At 49.7% G+C, this 17806-nt stretch overlaps 17 non-coding genes across 17 annotated transcripts; all 17 read right to left on the reverse strand.

The window, feature by feature from the left end:
* Nucleotides 1-4790: 4790 nt before the first annotated feature.
* On the reverse strand, nucleotides 4791-4872 carry TRNAP-AGG (transfer RNA proline (anticodon AGG)). The gene has a single exon. It is a non-coding gene; the product is annotated as a tRNA-Pro (tRNA).
* Nucleotides 4873-6214: 1342 nt separating this feature from the next.
* Nucleotides 6215-6296, reverse strand: TRNAS-AGA (transfer RNA serine (anticodon AGA)). The gene has a single exon. It is a non-coding gene; the product is annotated as a tRNA-Ser (tRNA).
* Nucleotides 6297-6498: 202 nt separating this feature from the next.
* On the reverse strand, nucleotides 6499-6580 carry TRNAS-AGA (transfer RNA serine (anticodon AGA)). Its single transcript has one exon. It is a non-coding gene; the product is annotated as a tRNA-Ser (tRNA).
* Nucleotides 6581-6783: 203 nt separating this feature from the next.
* TRNAS-AGA (transfer RNA serine (anticodon AGA)) lies at nucleotides 6784-6865 on the reverse strand. The gene has a single exon. It is a non-coding gene; the product is annotated as a tRNA-Ser (tRNA).
* A 773-nt stretch (nucleotides 6866-7638) lies between these two features.
* Nucleotides 7639-7720, reverse strand: TRNAP-AGG (transfer RNA proline (anticodon AGG)). The gene has a single exon. It is a non-coding gene; the product is annotated as a tRNA-Pro (tRNA).
* A 203-nt stretch (nucleotides 7721-7923) lies between these two features.
* On the reverse strand, nucleotides 7924-8005 carry TRNAS-AGA (transfer RNA serine (anticodon AGA)). The gene has a single exon. It is a non-coding gene; the product is annotated as a tRNA-Ser (tRNA).
* A 488-nt stretch (nucleotides 8006-8493) lies between these two features.
* Nucleotides 8494-8575, reverse strand: TRNAS-AGA (transfer RNA serine (anticodon AGA)). Its single transcript has one exon. It is a non-coding gene; the product is annotated as a tRNA-Ser (tRNA).
* A 5111-nt stretch (nucleotides 8576-13686) lies between these two features.
* TRNAS-AGA (transfer RNA serine (anticodon AGA)) lies at nucleotides 13687-13768 on the reverse strand. The gene has a single exon. It is a non-coding gene; the product is annotated as a tRNA-Ser (tRNA).
* Nucleotides 13769-13971: 203 nt separating this feature from the next.
* Nucleotides 13972-14053, reverse strand: TRNAS-AGA (transfer RNA serine (anticodon AGA)). The gene has a single exon. It is a non-coding gene; the product is annotated as a tRNA-Ser (tRNA).
* Nucleotides 14054-14256: 203 nt separating this feature from the next.
* Nucleotides 14257-14338, reverse strand: TRNAS-AGA (transfer RNA serine (anticodon AGA)). The gene has a single exon. It is a non-coding gene; the product is annotated as a tRNA-Ser (tRNA).
* Nucleotides 14339-14541: 203 nt separating this feature from the next.
* Nucleotides 14542-14623, reverse strand: TRNAS-AGA (transfer RNA serine (anticodon AGA)). Its single transcript has one exon. It is a non-coding gene; the product is annotated as a tRNA-Ser (tRNA).
* Nucleotides 14624-14826: 203 nt separating this feature from the next.
* On the reverse strand, nucleotides 14827-14908 carry TRNAS-AGA (transfer RNA serine (anticodon AGA)). Its single transcript has one exon. It is a non-coding gene; the product is annotated as a tRNA-Ser (tRNA).
* Nucleotides 14909-15681: 773 nt separating this feature from the next.
* On the reverse strand, nucleotides 15682-15763 carry TRNAS-AGA (transfer RNA serine (anticodon AGA)). Its single transcript has one exon. It is a non-coding gene; the product is annotated as a tRNA-Ser (tRNA).
* Nucleotides 15764-16536: 773 nt separating this feature from the next.
* Nucleotides 16537-16618, reverse strand: TRNAS-AGA (transfer RNA serine (anticodon AGA)). Its single transcript has one exon. It is a non-coding gene; the product is annotated as a tRNA-Ser (tRNA).
* A 202-nt stretch (nucleotides 16619-16820) lies between these two features.
* On the reverse strand, nucleotides 16821-16902 carry TRNAS-AGA (transfer RNA serine (anticodon AGA)). Its single transcript has one exon. It is a non-coding gene; the product is annotated as a tRNA-Ser (tRNA).
* A 203-nt stretch (nucleotides 16903-17105) lies between these two features.
* Nucleotides 17106-17187, reverse strand: TRNAS-AGA (transfer RNA serine (anticodon AGA)). The gene has a single exon. It is a non-coding gene; the product is annotated as a tRNA-Ser (tRNA).
* Nucleotides 17188-17675: 488 nt separating this feature from the next.
* Nucleotides 17676-17757, reverse strand: TRNAS-AGA (transfer RNA serine (anticodon AGA)). Its single transcript has one exon. It is a non-coding gene; the product is annotated as a tRNA-Ser (tRNA).
* Between the last annotated feature and the right edge of the window lie 49 nt (nucleotides 17758-17806).

Here is a 17806-nt window from a genome sequence, read left to right on the forward strand (position 1 = left end):
CTTGCGCGCCATAAACAGTGGAGGCCCGTAAGCATGATCAGGTCGTACGGGAAACCTTCGTCGTCATATACTGGCAGAAACCTGATTCCGTGGGGATCTATAGGTAGCTCCTTTTTTAGAGTCCTTTGTAACACGTCCCAGAAAAAGACCCCTTCCCAACAGTGGATGAAGACATGATCTATGCTTTCTGTTTTTTTACATATAAGGCAGTGGGTTCCCCCTGGCATGTAGAACCCACGTTGTTCAAGGAAGAATTTAACAGGTAGAGTACCAGTGTGTAATTTAAAAAAGAACGATTTAGTGGCTGGTTGAACTGGCATCTTCTTCACCCTTTTCAATACATCTAGGCCTGGGCCTCCACTGTACGGGGCTCTGTACATAGGTACCAGCAAAACACTGTCACATAAATCACGATATAACTTTTTCCGTTTTACACTCCACAAATATGCACTTGAAAAACGAACACGCATAAAGGAAACACTCTGAACTATTTCCCGAAAGAAACCACGGACTGGTCCTGGCATTATTTCCGTACCTACAACGAATTCGGGAAGTGATCTTGACAGCCTCATTTGGATCACCGTGCGCAGAAATGGGTCGTTTGTATCTCGAAAGAAGGAGAATCTATTCACCAGTTGACGCAGGAAGAGGTGCGCCAACCCCAGACCACCATCCTTCACGCGCCGGAAGAGATTATCTCGGCTACATCGCTCCCAGCTTGATGCCCACACGAATACAGCGAACACGCGGTGCAGTTTCTGCACATTAATACGAGAGCACTGTAGTACCTGCATTACGTACCAGATCTTTGTTACGAGAAACATGTTGCACGCTGTAGCTCTCGCGAATATTGACAAGTAACAGGCGTTCCATCGGTCGGCTTTTTCTTTTAGTTGTTTTGTCCGCTCCTTCCAGTACTCGCTACTGTCCTTGTAGGCATCAAGGGGTGCTCCAAGGTACTTCACTGGCGTCGTGACCCAGTTTACGTTCGAAAAGTGGTCTGGTGTAGACGCCCATCTTCCATGCCAAAACCCCAAACATTTCTGCCAGTTAACGTAGCTGTTAGTGACGTTACCAAACTTTTTGACGATATTAACAGTATTCAATACACTTTGTTTGTCCTTACAGCACACAGCCACATCGTCAGCGTATGCCAGTAGCTTCACTTCTGCTGATTGAAGACTAAACCCCTTAATACGTTCATTTTCAATGATGGCCAGACATAGCGTTTCTATGTAGACACAAAACAGGAGTGGACTGAGTGGACAACCCTGGCGAACGGAGCGCTTCACGTTAATGGGGGCCCCCAACATCTGATTGATTATAAGTCTGGTATAGCAGCTCCGGTACGCCATGGTCACCCCTTCAGTGATTATGTGGCCAAAATTAACGTGTTCAAGGATGGTAAGCAATATGTCGTGAGAAACACAATCAAACGCCTTCTCCAAGTCTAGCTGGAGGATGGCTACTGCATCGCACATGGCGTCACAACACTCCAGCACACACTTCATTTTATGGATGTTAGTGAGAATGGTTCTTCCACGAATACCACACGTCTGGTGTGGGCCGACTACTTCCTGAATAACTGACTGGACCCGTCGTGCCAACACCTTCATCAATATTTTGTAGTCACAGTTAGTAAGCGCTATGGGTCTGTAGGAGGAAAGTTGCTTGAGCTTTTCGGTCTCTTCTGTTGTCGGTATTAGTACTGTATGGGACTGGCCAAAGGATGGTGGAAGTATTTTCAGTTCATATGCTTCATTGAAAACTGCTGTTAAGATAGGAGCTAGGTGGCTTTTGAACGATTTGTACCATGCGGCACAAAGACCGTCTGGACCTGGCGACTTCCCAGGATTCAGGTCTTCGATGGCTTTCATCACTTCATGTTCTGTTAATGGTCGTTCTAAGGTTTCTTTAACCTCACTCGACAGCTGTGGGATTCGTTGCAAAAATAATTTCTTGAAATCGTGCATGTTGACAGGCCTGAATGTAAAAAGTTCTTTGTAATGCTCAAAGAAAGCACGCCCTATATTATTGTTATCCGTTAATACCACCCCTTCATATTCGATAGCCTCAATCTGCTTACGTCTCGAGTGCTTTTTTTCTAACCCCAGTGCTCTTTTCGTTGGCGTTTCCCCGCATGATAGCCTTTCTGCTCTGGCGCGCACTAGCGCACCTCGGAAGCGATCTTCGTCGAATACCTCGAGCTTCTTCTTAACGGCGCGCATATCTTGTTGATAGGCGCCAGGTTGCATGCATTCAAGCTTCGCAAATTTTTCTAGCAATGTTGTTAAATCCTTTTCTCTGGCCTTTTGTTCATATCGCAGTACGCTACTTCTTTCGATTGCCTTCAATTTAATGCTTTGCTTCAGCAACTCCCATTCCTCACCAAATTTCGTAGAACTGTCTGTTCCAAAAGAATTCAGAGCAGCCACTACATTTTCGTTAAAAGTTTCATCCCGTAACAGCTCTGCATTCAATTTCCACAGTTCCCAGACGAACTTGTTTCGTTCTTTCTTCCTGCCCACCGTGCATTTTACCAGGCAGTGGTCAGAATATGATATGGCCGTAACTGTGTAGCACTGGCATTTTTCAACTAAATCATATGAAAGATAGATACGGTCTAAGCGTGCGTGACTTGTGCCCTGAAAGTGAGTGTAGCTTACGTCTCCGTGACCGCGAAAACATTCTGCGATATCTTCTAATTCGAATTCGTGTGTGATCTGCGCCAGGATATCACTACTTTTGTCACAAACCACGCGACGCGTAGACCTATCCTCAGCTTTCAATACGCAGTTGAAGTCGCCTACACAGGCTATCATTTTTTGCACATGTAAATGATGCTTTAAACTCAAAAAGAAATTTGCCCTCTCTTGCACAGTATTAGGCGCATAAATGCAAAACACGTGCCATTGGACATTACAATAGCTGAAGTCACAAAAGACAAGTCGACCAGAAGTACAGGAGAAGTAACCATCTATAACAAGACCAGGGAGCTTCCTCACGAACAGCACACACCCTGCCGAAGTCCCTAAGGCGTGGCTCACTACAGTATAGTAGTTATACGTGAACCTTTGCACCATGCTCCCGGTCTCCTCCTCGCCGTCTACCTTGGTTTCTTGCACTGCTAAAACGTCGAGGTCGTGGTCCACTAGTAGTCTGTAAACCTGACTCTGTTTCCTTTTGGCGGCCAGACCTCGAACGTTTAGCGTGCCGAGGCTAAGCGACGGGTTGGTAGCCATTATTGGTGAAAACCGGAAGGGGAGAAGGCCCGGAGCATGGTGCTCACCTTAACGTCTAGCTGACCGCTAGACGCCTCCGTGGCCATCCGGCGGCCGTCGCCCGGGTTCCTCTTTGGTCGGCTTCGGGGTAAGCCTACGGTCAGTCTCCAGGTTCGGCTTAGGCTTGAGGGTGGAGCGCCTTCCAGGTAGCGTCTTAGCGGGTGGTGCCTCGGAGTCACCGCCGGCCTTTCCGTCGACTTTCTCCTCGTGCTGCAGGGATCTCTTGACCGGTGCCGAGACGGATTCGACGCGGGCGCTAGCAGGGGTCGCGTTGTCGTCCGCCTCTGCCTGCGTTGCATCCGTAGCTGGCTGGTGGCTCTCATTTTCTTGCGGGGCCGTCTTCACGCTCTCGACTGTAGCTGCTGGTTCTTTGGGGGGAGGGATATTCCTTCCTCCTTCGGCTTGCTTGGTCGTCGCGCCGGTTTCTGCCGCCACTTTGCCGTTTCCAGCTCCCGTGGCCGCTTCCTCCGCCTCGGTCACGTCCATTACATGGTCTAACGTCGACGGCTCGCTCTCCGCCGAACCCGCGGCTACTGCGTATGAACGCACACAGTCCGCGTCGTTGTGTCCAAAAAGCCTGCACCGCGAGCAACGGGGAACCTTGCATTCACGACGAACGTGGCCAGAGCCCCGGCAGCGCAGGCACTGCATGGGACGTCCTGGGGCTACCACCAGCGCAAGCTCGCCGGCGACGCGGATCTGGTGGGGCAGGTCGTCGACTTTCATTCCTGCCTTCAGCTGCAGCAGCACTGCTCGGGTCGTCGAGCCCTTGTCGGAAACGCCATCCACTCGCCAGCGCTCCCGGGTCACTTCCGTCACCTTACCGAAGGAGGCCAGGGCGGTCTTGACGTCTTCGTCGTCCACCCCATGCAGAAGCCAGTGGATACGAAGCTTCACCTGTTGTTCCTTGGGGTCGATGACCAGGCAGCGACGCCCCTTCACCTGCAGCTCCTTCAGGGCCGCCAGCTTTTCGGCAGCCTCGGCTGTCTTCATCGTCACCGCCCATACATGGTTTATTTGGTATGCTCCAAGGGCGACGACGCCAGAGAGCATACCAACAGCTTGAAGCGCGTCTCGAAAATCTTCTACACGAAACGGGCGAACACGAGCGTCGCCGTGCAAAAAAACTGTGTTCAAAACAATACGTCCTGTAGGTAGGCGAGGCAAAATTATTTGGTAATCTTTATCTTCTTCCGTCGAAAGCCTGTTGCCGCGGCTAACAGCCGCATATGCCGCTCCATTGGAGCCCATGATCCCGCGATCCGTTCAGCTCGGGAGCCGGAAGCAGAATGTCGGCCACGACTGCAACTTGCACAAATGCGCTCTAAAAGGCCATTATTAGGTATAAATTCAGTTGCAAGACGCTCGTCTGTTTCTTAGGTTCGTTGAGGTCGGGCACGTGCCCCCGCTTCAATTTTACGCGAAAAGACGTGGAAACTAATTATTCTACAGTTGCTTCCTCTGCAGAAATGCGCACGAAGCCACACAGGCTTCCAAAAAAGGTATGCACGCAGTCGACAGGATTCGAACTTGTGCGGGGAGACCCCAATAGATTCCTAGTCTATCGCCTTAACCGCTCGGCCACGACTGCAACTTGCACAAATGCGCTCTAAAAGGCCATTATTAGGTATAAATTCATTTGCAAGACGCTCGTCTGTTTCTTAGGTTCGTTGAGGTCGGGCATGTGCCCCCGCTTCAATTTTACGCGAAGAGACGTGGAAACTAATTATTCTACAGTTGCTTCCTCTGCAGAAATGCGCACGAAGCCACACAGGCTTCCAAAAAAGGTATGCACGCAGTCGACAGGATTCGAACTTGTGCGGGGAGACCCCAATAGATTTCTAGTCTATCGCCTTAACCGCTCGGCCACGACTGCAACTTGCACAAATGCGCTCTAAAAGGCCATTATTAGGTATAAATTCAGTTGCAAGACGCTCGTCTGTTTCTTAGGTTCGTTGAGGTCGGGCACGTGCCCCCGCTTCAATTTTACGCGAAAAGACGTGGAAACTAATTATCCTACAGCTGCTTCCTCTGCAGAAATGCGCACGAAGCCACACAGGCTTCCAAAAAAGCATGCACGCAGTCAACAGGATTCGAACTTGTGCGGGGAGACCCCAATAGATTTCTAGTCTATCGCCTTAACCGCTCGGCCACGACGGCAACTTACAACAAGGTGCTCTAAAAGGCCATTGTTAGGTATAAATTCAGTTGCAAGACGCTCGTCTGTTTCTTAGGTTCGTTGAGGTCGGGCACGTGCCCCCGCTTCAAATTTACGCGAAGAGACGTGGAAACTAATTATTCTACAGTTGCTTCCTCTGCAAGAATGCGCACGAAGCCACACAGGCTTGCAAAAAAGGTATGCACGCAGTCTACAGGATTCGAACCTGTGCGGGGAGACCCCAATAGATTTCTAGTCTATCGCCTTAACCGCTCGGCCACGACTGCAACTTGCACAAAGGCGCTCTAAAAGGCCATTATTAGGTATAAATTCAGTTGCAAGACGCTCGTCTGCTTCTTAGGTTCGTTGAGGTCGGGCACGTGCCCCCGCTTCAATTTTACGCGACGAGACGTGGAAACTAATTATTCTACAGTTGCTTCCTCTGCAGAAATGCGCACGAAGCCACACAGGCTTCCAAAAAAGGTATGCACGCAGTCGACAGGATTCGAACTTGTGCGGGGAGACCCCAATAGATTTCTAGTCTATCGCCTTAACCGCTCGGCCACGACTGCAACTTGCACAAATGCGCTCTGAAAGGCCATTATTAGGTATAAATTCAGTTGCAAGACGCTCGTCTGTTTCTTAGGTTCGTTGAGGTCGGGCATGTGCCCCCGCTTCAATTTTACGCGAAGAGACGTGGAAACTAATTATTCTACAGTTGCTTCCTCTGCAAAAATGCGCACGAAGCCACACAGGCTTGCAAAAAAGGTATGCACGCAGTCGACAGGATTCGAACCTGGGCGGGGAGACCCCAATAGATTTCTAGTCTATCGCCTTAACCGCTCGGCCACGACTGCAACTTGCACAAAAGCGCTCTAAAAGGCCATTATTAGGTATAAATTCCAGGTCAAGACGCTCGTCTGCTTCTTAGGTTCGTTGAGGTCGGGCATGTGCCCCCGCTTCAATTTTACGCGAAGAGACGTGGAAACTAATTATTCTACAGTTGCTTCCTCTGCAAGAATGCGCACGAAGCCACACAGGCTTCCAAAAAGGTATGCACGCAGTCGACAGGATTCGAACCTGTGCGGGGAGACCCCAATAGATTTCTAGTCTATCGCCTTAACCGCTCGGCCACGACGGCAACTTACAACAAGGTGCTCTAAAAGGCCATTATTAGGTATAAATTCAGTTGCAAGACGCTCGTCGGTTTCTTAGGTTCGTTGAGGTCGGGCACGTGCCCCCGCTTCAAATTTACGCGAAGAGACGTGGAAACTAATTATTCTACAGTTGCTTCCTCTGCAAGAATGCGCACGAAGCCACACAGGCTTGCAAAAAAGGTATGCACGCAGTCGACAGGATTCGAACCTGTGCGGGGAGACCCCAATAGATTTCTAGTCTATCGCCTTAACCGCTCGGCCACGACTGCAACTTGCACAAAGGCGCTCTAAAAGGCCATTATTAGGTATAAATTCAGTTGCAAGACGCTCGTCTGCTTCTTAGGTTCGTTGAGGTCGGGCACGTGCCCGCGCTTCAAATTTACGCGAAGAGACGTGGAAACTAATTATTCTACAGTTGCTTCCTCTGCAAGAATGCGCACGAAGCCACACAGGCTTCCAAAAAAGGTATGCACGCAGTCGACAGGATTCGAACTTGTGCGGGGAGACCCCAATAGATTTCTAGTCTATCGCCTTAACCGCTCGGCCACGACTGCAACTTGCACAAATGCGCTCTAAAAGGCCATTATTAGGTATAAATTCAGTTGCAAGACGCTCGTCTGTTTCTTAGGTTCGTTGAGGTCGGGCATGTGCCCCCGCTTCAATTTTACGCGAAGAGACGTGGAAACTAATTATTCTACAGTTGCTTCCTCTGCAAAAATGCGCACGAAGCCACACAGGCTTGCAAAAAAGGTATGCACGCAGTCGACAGGATTCGAACCTGGGCTGGGAGACCCCAATAGATTTCTAGTCTATCGCCTTAACCGCTCGGCCACGACTGCAACTTGCACAAATGCGCTCTAAAAGGCCATTATTAGGTATAAATTCAGTTGCAAGACGCTCGTCTGTTTCTTAGGTTCGTTGAGGTCGGGCACGTGCCCCCGCTTCAATTTTACGCGAAAAGACGTGGAAACTAATTATTCTACAGTTGCTTCCTCTGCAGAAATGCGCACGAAGCCACACAGGCTTCCAAAAAAGGTATGCACGCAGTCGACAGGATTCGAACTTGTGCGGGGAGACCCCAATAGATTCCTAGTCTATCGCCTTAACCGCTCGGCCACGACTGCAACTTGCACAAATGCGCTCTAAAAGGCCATTATTAGGTATAAATTCAGTTGCAAGACGCTCGTCTGCTTCTTAGGTTCGTTGAGGTCGGGCATGTGCCCCCGCTTCAATTTTGCGCGAAGAGACGTGGAAACTAATTATTCTACAGTTGCTTCCTCTGCAAGAATGCGCACGAAGCCACACAGGCTTCCAAAAAAGGTGTGCACGCAGTCGACAGGATTCGAACCTGTGCGGGGAGACCCCAATAGATTTCTAGTCTATCGCCTTAACCGCTCGGCCACGACTGCAACTTACAACAAGGTGCTCTAAAAGGCCATTATTAGGTATAAATTCAGTTGCAAGACGCTCGTCTGTTTCTTAGGTTCGTTGAGGTCGGGCATGTGGCCCCGCTTCAATTTTACGCGAAGAGACGTGGAAACTAATTATTCTACAGTTGCTTCCTCTGCAGAAATGCGCACGAAGCCACACAGGCTTCCAAAAAAGGTATGCACGCAGTCGACAGGATTCGAACTTGTGCGGGGAGACCCCAATAGATTTCTAGTCTATCGCCTTAACCGCTCGGCCACGACTGCAACTTGCACAAAGGCGCTCTAAAAGGCCATTATTAGGTATAAATTCAGTTGCAAGACGCTCGTCTGCTTCTTAGGTTCGTTGAGGTCGGGCACGTGCCCCCGCTTCAATTTTACGCGAAGAGACGTGGAAACTAATTATTCTACAGTTGCTTCCTCTGCAGAAATGCGCACGAAGCCCCACAGGCTTCCAAAAAAGGTATGCACGCAGTCGACAGGATTCGAACCTGTGCGGGGAGACCCCAATAGATTTCTAGTCTAACGCCTTAACCGCTCGGCCACGACTGCAACTTGCACTTTTTTTTTTTTTTTCTTTATTGCCAGTCCTCGACATAACACAACACAAATTCCTAAATGATATAAACAAAGACCAAAGAAGCAAAAAGGGATGAATACACAAACGGAACAAGGAACAGTAATATTTACATTCGCTGCCGTCCGCTACTGTGGCACGACGTTGTCGGATTAAAATTCCTTTAGTGCTGTAAGGGGTTCAACCCTCGACAGCCACTCAGGAACAGGCTGTTGCATCTTGATCACTTCGACATACCGTTGCATGGATTCACAGAAGTACAGACGCGCCGGTCGGGCATCCGGGTCACAATGGTAACCCGCCATTCTTGCGCGCCATAAACTGTGGAGGCCCGTAAGCATGATCAGGTCGTACGGGAAACCTTCGTCGTCATATACTGGCAGAAACCTGATTCCGTGGGGATCTATAGGTAGCTCCTTTTTTAGAGTCCTTTGTAGCACGTCCCAGAAAAAGACCCCTTCCCAACAGTGGATGAAGACGTGATCGATGCTTTCTGTTTTTTTACATATAAGGCAGTGGGTTCCCCATGGCATGTAGAACCCACGTTGTTCAAGGAAGATTTTAACAGGTACAGTACCAGTGTGTAATTTAAAAAAGAACGATTTAGTGGCTGGTTGAACTGGCATCTTCTTCACCCTTTTCAATACATCTAGGCCTGGGCCTCCACTGTACGGGGCTCTGTACATAGGTACCAGCAAAACACTGTCACATAAATCACGATATAACTTTTTCCGTTTTACACTCCACAAATATGCACTTGAAAAACGAACACGCAAAAAGGAAACACTCTGAACTATTTCCCGAAAGAAACCACGGACTGGTCCTGGCATTATTTCCGTACCTACAACGAATTCGGGAAGTGATCTTGACAGCCTCATTTGGATCACCGTGCGCAGAAATGGGTCGTTTGTATCTCGAAAGAAGGAGAATCTATTCACCAGTTGACGCAAGAAGAGGTGCGCCAACCCCAGACCACCATCCTTCACGCGCCGGAAGAGATTATCTCGGCTACATCGCTCCCAGCTTGATGCCCACACGAATACAGCGAACACGCGGTGCAGTTTCTGCACATTAATACGAGAGCACAGTAGTACCTGCATTACGTACCAGATCTTTGTCACGAGAAACATGTTGCACGCTGTAGCTCTCGCGAATATTGACAAGTAACAGGCGTTCCATCGGTCGGCTTTTTCTTTTAGTTGTTTTGTCCGCTCCTTCCAGTACTCGCTACTGTCCTTGTAGGCATCAAGGGGTGCTCCAAGGTACTTAACTGGCGTCGTGACCCAGTTTACGTTCGAAAAGTGGTCTGGTGTAGACGCCCATCTTCCATGCCAAAACCCCAAACATTTCTGCCAGTTAACGTAGCTGTTAGTGACGTTACCAAACTTTTTGACGATATTAACAGTATTCAATACACTTTGTTTGTCCTTACAGCACACAGCCACATCGTCAGCGTATGCCAGTAGCTTCACTTCTGCTGATTGAAGACTAAACCCCTTAATACATTCATTTTCAATGATGGCCAGACATAGCGTTTCTATGTAGACACAAAACAGGAGTGGACTGAGTGGACAACCCTGGCGAACGGAGCGCTTCACGTTAATGGGGGCCCCCAACATCTGATTAATTATAAGTCTGGTATAGCAGCTCCGGTACGCCATGGTCACCCTTTCAGTGATTATGTGGCCAAAATTAACGTGTTCAAGGATGGTAAGCAATATGTCGTGAGAAACACAATCAAACGCCTTCTCCAAGTCTAGCTGGAGGATGGCTACTGCATCGCACATGGCGTCACAACACTCCAGCACACACTTCATTTTATGGATGTTAGTGAAAATGGTTCTTCCACGAATACCACACGTCTGGTGTGGGCCGACTACTTCCTGAATAACTGACTGGACCCGTCGTGCCAACACCTTCATCAATATTTTGTAGTCACAGTTAGTAAGCGCTATGGGTCTGTAGGAGGAAAGTTGCTTGAGCTTTTCGGTCTCTTCTGTTTTCGGTATTAGTACTGTATGGGACTGGCCAAAGGATGGTGGAAGTATTTTCAGTTCATATCCTTCATTGAAAACTGCTGTTAAGATAGGAGCTAGGTGGCTTTTGAACGATTTGTACCATGCGGCACAAAGACCGTCTGGACCTGGCGACTTCCCAGGATTCAGGTCTTCGATGGCTTTCATCACTTCATGTTCTGTTAATGGTCGTTCTAAGGTTTCTTTAACCTCACTCGACAGCTGTGGGATTCGTTGCAAAAATAATTTCTTGAAATCGTGCATGTTGACAGGCCTGAATGTAAAAAGTTCTTTGTAATGCTCAAAGAAAGCACGCCCTATATTATTGTTATCCGTTAATACCACCCCTTCATATTCGATAGCCTCAATCTGCTTACGTCTCGAGTGCTTTTTTTCTAACCCCAGTGCTCTTTTCGTTGGCGTTTCCCCGCATGATAGCCTTTCTGCTCTGGCGCGCACTAGCGCACCTCGGAAGCGATCTTCGTCGAATACCTCGAGCTTCTTCTTAACGGCGCGCAGATCTTGTTGATAGGCGCCAGGTTGCATGCATTCAAGCTTCGCAAATTTTTCTAGCAATGTTGTTAAATCCTTTTCTCTGGCCTTTTGTTCATATCGCAGTACGCTACTTCTTTCGATTGCCTTCAATTTAATGCTTTGCTTCAGCAACTCCCATTCCTCACCAAATTTCGTAGAACTGTCTGTTCCAAAAGAATTCAGAGCAGCCACTACATTTTCGTTAAAAGTTTCATCCCGTAACAGCTCTGCATTCAATTTCCACAGTTCCCAGACGAACTTGTTTCGTTCTTTCTTCCTGCCCACCGTGCATTTTACCAGGCAGTGGTCAGAATATGATATGGCCGTAACTGTGTAGCACTGGCATTTTTCAACTAAATCATATGAAAGATAGATACGGTCTAAGCGTGCGTGACTTGTGCCCTGAAAGTGAGTGTAGCTTACGTCTCCGTGACCGCGAAAACATTCTGCGATATCTTCTAATTCGAATTCGTGTGTGATCTGCGCCAGGATATCACTACTTTTGTCACAAACCACGCGACGCGTAGACCTATCCTCAGCTTTCAATACGCAGTTGAAGTCGCCTACACAGGCTATCATTTTTTGCACATGTAAATGATGCTTTAAACTCAAAAAGAAATTTGCCCTCTCTTGCACAGTATTAGGCGCATAAATGCAAAACACGCGCCATTGGACATTACAATAGCTGAAGTCACAAAAGACAAGTCGACCAGAAGTACAGGAGAAGTAACCATCTATAACAAGACCAGGGAGCTTCCTCACGAACAGCACACACCCTGCCGAAGTCCCTAAGGCGTGGCTCACTACCGTATAGTAGTTATACGTGAACCTTTGCACCATGCTCCCGGTCTCCTCCTCGCCGTCTACCTTGGTTTCTTGCACGGCTAAAACGTCGAGGTCGTGGTCCACTAGTAGTCTGTAAACCTGACTCTGTTTCCTTTTGGCGGCCAGACCTCGAACGTTTAGCGTGCCGAGGCTAAGCGACGGGTTGGTAGCCATTATTGGTGAAAACCGGAGGGGAGAAGGCCCGGAGCATGGTGCTCACCTTAACGTCTAGCTGACCGCTAGACGCCTCCGTGGCCATCCGGCGGCCGTCGCCCGGGTTCCTCTTTGGTCGGCTTCGGGGTAAGCCTACGGTCAGTCTCCAGGTTCGGCTTAGGCTTGAGGGTGGAGCGCCTTCCAGGTAGCGTCTTAGCGGGTGGTGCCTCGGAGTCACCGCCGGCCTTTCCGTCGACTTTCTCCTCGTGCTGCAGGGATCTCTTGACCGGTGCCGAGATGGATTCGACGCGGGCGCTAGCAGGGGTCGCGTTGTCGTCCGCCTCTGCCTGCTTTGCATCCGTAGCTGGCTGGTGGCTCTCATTTTCTTGCGGGGCCGTCTTCACGCTCTCGACTGTAGCTGCTGGTTCTTTGGGGGGAGGGATATTCCTTCCTCCTTCGGCTTGCTTGGTCGTCGCGCCGGTTTCTGCCGCCACTTTGCCGTTTCCAGCTCCCGTGGCCGCTTCCTCCGCCTCGGTCACGTCCATTACATGGTCTAACGTCGACGGCTCGCTCTCCGCCGAACCCGCGGCTACTGCGTATGAACGCACACAGTCCGCGTCGTTGTGTCCAAAACGCCTGCACCGCGAGCAACGGGGAACCTTGCATTCACGACGAACGTGGCCAGAGCCCCGGCAGCGCAGGCACTGCATGGGACGTCCTGGGGCTACCACCAGCGCAAGCTCGCCGGCGACGCGGATCTGGTGGGGCAGGTCGTCGACTTTAATTCCTGCCTTCAGCTGCAGCAGCACTGCTCGGGTCGTCGAGCCCTTGTCGGAAACGCCATCCACTCGCCAGCGCTCCCTGGTCACTTCCGTCACCTTGCCGAAGGAGGCCAGCGCGGTCTTGACGTCTTCGTCGTCCACCCCATGCAGAAGCCAGTGGATACGAAGCTTCACCTGTTGTTCCTTGGGGTCGATGACCAGGCAGCGACGCCCCTTCACCTGCAGCTCCTTTAGGGCCGCCACCTTTTCGGCAGCCTCGGCTGTCTTCATCGTCACCGCCCATACATGGTTTATTTGGTATGCTCCAAGGGCGACGACGCCAGAGAGCATACCAACAGCTTGAAGCGCGTCTCGAAAATCTTCTACACGAAACGGGCGAACACGAGCGTCGCCGTGCAAAAAAACTGTGTTCAAAACAATACGTCCTGTAGGTAGGCGAGGCAAAATTATTTGGTAATCTTTATCTTCTTCCGTCGAAAGCCTGTTGCCGCGGCTAACAGCCGCATATGCCGCTCCATTGGAGCCCATGATCCCGCGATCCGTTCAGCTCGGGAGCCGGAAGCAGAATGACTGCAACTTGCACAAATGCGCTCTAAAAGGCCATTATTAGGTATAAATTCAGTTGCAAGACGCTCGTCTGTTTCTTAGGTTCGTTGAGGTCGGGCATGTGCCCCCGCTTCAATTTTACGCGAAGAGACGTGGAAACTAATTATTCTACAGTTGCTTCCTCTGCAAGAATGCGCACGAAGCCACACAGGCTTGCAAAAAAGGTATGCACGCAGTCGACAGGATTCGAACCTGTGCGGGGAGACCCCAATAGATTTCTAGTCTATCGCCTTAACCGCTCGGCCACGACTGCAACTTGCACAAAGGCGCTTTAAAAGGCCATTATTAGGTATAAATTCAGTTGCAAGACGCTCGTCTGCTTCTTAGGTTCGTTGAGGTCGGGCACGTGCCCCCGCTTCAATTTTACGCGACGAGACGTGGAAACTAATTATTCTACAGTTGCTTCCTCTGCAGAAATGCGCACGAAGCCACACAGGCTTCCAAAAAAGGTATGCACGCAGTCGACAGGATTCGAACCTGTGCGGGGAGACCCCAATAGATTTCTAGTCTATCGCCTTAACCGCTCGGCCACGACTGCAACTTGCACAAAGGCGCTTTAAAAGGCCATTATTAGGTATAAATTCAGTTGCAAGACGCTCGTCTGCTTCTTAGGTTCGTTGAGGTCGGGCACGTGCCCCCGCTTCAATTTTACGCGAAGAGACGTGGAAACGAATTATTCTACAGTTGCTTCCTCTGCAAGAATGCGCACGAAGCCACACAGGCTTCCAAAAAAGGTATGCACGCAGTCGACAGGATTCGAACCTGTGCGGGGAGACCCCAATAGATTTCTAGTCTATCGCCTTAACCGCTCGGCCACGACTGCAACTTGCACAAAGGCGCTCTAAAAGGCCATTATTAGGTATAAATTCAGTTGCAAGACACTCGTCTGCTTCTTAGGTTCGTTGAGGTCGGGCACGTGCCCCCGCTTCAATTTTACGCGAAGAGACGTGGAAACTAATTATTCTACAGTTGCTTCCTCTGCAAGAATGCGCACGAAGCCACACAGGCTTCCAAAGAAGGTATGCACGCAGTCGACAGGATTCGAACCTGTGCGGGGAGACCCCAATAGATTTCTGGTCTATCGCCTTAACCGCTCGGCCACGACTGCAACTTGCACAAAGGCGCTCTAAAAGGCCATTATTAGATATAAATTCAGTTGCAAGACGCTCGTCTGCTTCTTAGGTTCGTTGAGGTCGGGCACGTGCCCCCGCTTCAATTTTACGCGAAGAGACGTGGAAACTAATTATTCTACAGTTGCTTCCTCTGCAAGAATGCGCACGAAGCCACACAGGCTTGCAAAAAAGGTATGCACGCAGTCGACAGGATTCGAACCTGTGCGGGGAGACCCCAATAGATTTCTAGTCTATCGCCTTAACCGCTCGGCCACGACTGCAACTTGCACAAAGGCGCTCTAAAAGGCCATTATTAGGTATAAATTCAGTTGCAAGACGCTCGTCTGCTTCTTAGGTTCGTTGAGGTCGGGCACGTGCCCCCGCTTCAATTTTACGCGACGAGACGTGGAAACTAATTATTCTACAGTTGCTTCCTCTGCAGAAATACGCACGAAGCCACACAGGCTTCCAAAAAAGGTATGCACGCAGTCGACAGGATTCGAACTTGTGCGGGGAGACCCCAATAGATTTCTAGTCTATCGCCTTAACCGCTCGGCCACGACTGCAACTTGCACAAATGCGCTCTAAAAGGCCATTATTAGGTATAAATTCAGTTGCAAGACGCTCGTCTGCTTCTTAGGTTCGTTGAGGTCGGGCACGTGCCCCCGCTTCAATTTTACGCGACGAGACGTGGAAACTAATTATTCTACAGTTGCTTCCTCTGCAGAAATACGCACGAAGCCACACAGGCTTCCAAAAAAGGTATGCACGCAGTCGACAGGATTCGAACTTGTGCGGGGAGACCCCAATAGATTTCTAGTCTATCGCCTTAACCGCTCGGCCACGACTGCAACTTGCACAAAGGCGCTCTAAAAGGCCATTATTAGGTATAAATTCAGTTGCAAGACACTCGTCTGCTTCTTAGGTTCGTTGAGGTCGGGCACGTGCCCCCGCTTCAATTTTACGCGAAGAGACGTGGAAACTAATTATTCTACAGTTGCTTCCTCTGCAAGAATGCGCACGAAGCCACACAGGCTTCCAAAGAAGGTATGCACGCAGTCGACAGGATTCGAACCTGTGCGGAGAGACCCCAATAGATTTCTAGTCTATCGCCTTAACCGCTCGGCCACGACTGCAACTTGCACAAAGGCGCTCTAAAAGGCCATTATTAGATATAAATTCAGTTGCAAGACGCTCGTCTGCTTCTTAGGTTCGTTGAGGTCGGGCACGTGCCCCCGCTTCAATTTTACGCGAAGAGACGTGGAAACTAATTATTCTACAGTTGCTTCCTCTGCAAGAATGCGCACGAAGCCACACAGGCTTGCAAAAAAGGTATGCACGCAGTCGACAGGATTCGAACCTGTGCGGGGAGACCCCAATAGATTTCTAGTATATCGCCTTAACCGCTCGGCCACGACTGCAACTTGCACAAAGGCGCTCTAAAAGGCCATTATTAGGTATAAATTCAGTTGCAAGACGCTCGTCTGCTTCTTAGGTTCGTTGAGGTCGGGCACGTGCCCCCGCTTCAATTTTACGCGACGAGACGTGGAAACTAATTATTCTACAGTTGCTTCCTCTGCAGAAATGCGCACGAAGCCACACAGGCTTCCAAAAAAGGTATGCACGCAGTCGACAGGATTCGAACTTGTGCGGGGAGACCCCAATAGATTTCTAGTCTATCGCCTTAACCGCTCGGCCACGACTGCAACTTGCACAAATGCGCTCTAAAAGGCCATTATTAGGTATAAATTCAGTTGCAAGACGCTCGTCTGTTTCTTAGGTTCGTTGAGGTCGGGCATGTGCCCCCGCTTCAATTTTACGCGAAGAGACGTGGAAACTAATTATTCTACAGTTGCTTTCTCTGCAAAAATGCGCACGAAGCCACACAGGCTTGCAAAAAAGGTATGCACGCAGTCGACAGGATTCGAACCTGGGCGGGGAGACCCCAATAGATTTCTAGTCTATCGCCTTAACCGCTCGGCCACGACTGCAACTTGCACAAAGGCGCTCTAAAAGGCCATTATTAGGTATAAATTCAGTTGCAAGACGCTCGTCTGCTTCTTAGGTTCGTTGAGGTCGGGCATGTGCCCCCGCTTCAATTTTACGCGAAGAGACGTGGAAACTAATTATTCTACAGTTGCTTCCTCTGCAAGAATGCGCACGAAGCCACACAGGCTTCCAAAAAGGTATGCACGCAGTCGACAGGATTCGAACCTGTGCGGGGAGACCCCAATAGATTTCTAGTCTATCGCCTTAACCGCTCGGCCACGACGGCAACTTACAACAAGGTGCTCTAAAAGGCCATTATTAGGTATAAATTCAGTTGCAAGACGCTCGTCTGTTTCTTAGGTTCGTTGAGGTCGGGCACGTGCCCCCGCTTCAAATTTACGCGAAGAGACGTGGAAACTAATTATTCTACAGTTGCTTCCTCTGCAAGAATGCGCACGAAGCCACACAGGCTTGCAAAAAAGGTATGCACGCAGTCGACAGGATTCGAACCTGTGCGGGGAGACCCCAATAGATTTCTAGTCTATCGCCTTAACCGCTCGGCCACGACTGCAACTTGCACAAATGCGCTCTAAAAGGCCATTATTAGGTATAAATTCAGTTGCAAGACGCTCGTCTGCTTCTTAGGTTCGTTGAGGTCGGGCACGTGCCCCCGCTTCAATTTTACGCGACGAGACGTGGAAACTAATTATTCTACAGTTGCTTCCTCTGCAGAAATGCGCACGAAGCCACACAGGCTTCCAAAAAAGGTATGCACGCAGTCGACAGGATTCGAACTTGTGCGGGGAGACCCCAATAGATTTCTAGTCTATCGCCTTAACCGCTCGGCCACGACTGCAACTTGCACAAATGCGCTCTAAAAGGCCATTATTAGGTATAAATTCAGTTGCAAGACGCTCGTCTGTTTCTTAGGTTCGTTGAGGTCGGGCATGTGCCCCCGCTTCAATTTTACGCGAAGAGACGTGGAAACTAATTATTCTACAGTTGCTTCCTCTGCAAGAATGCGCACGAAGCCACACAGGCTTGCAAAAAAGGTATGCACGCAGTCGACAGGATTCGAACCTTTGCGGGGAGACCCCAATAGATTTCTAGTCTATCGCCTTAACCGCTCGGCCACGACTGCAACTTGCACAAAGGCGCTCTAAAAGGCCATTATTAGGTATAAATTCAGT

This window comes from Dermacentor variabilis, chromosome 1 (genome assembly GCF_050947875.1).
Source record: "Dermacentor variabilis isolate Ectoservices chromosome 1, ASM5094787v1, whole genome shotgun sequence".
In the NCBI taxonomy this organism is placed as follows: Eukaryota; Metazoa; Arthropoda; class Arachnida; order Ixodida; family Ixodidae; genus Dermacentor; species Dermacentor variabilis.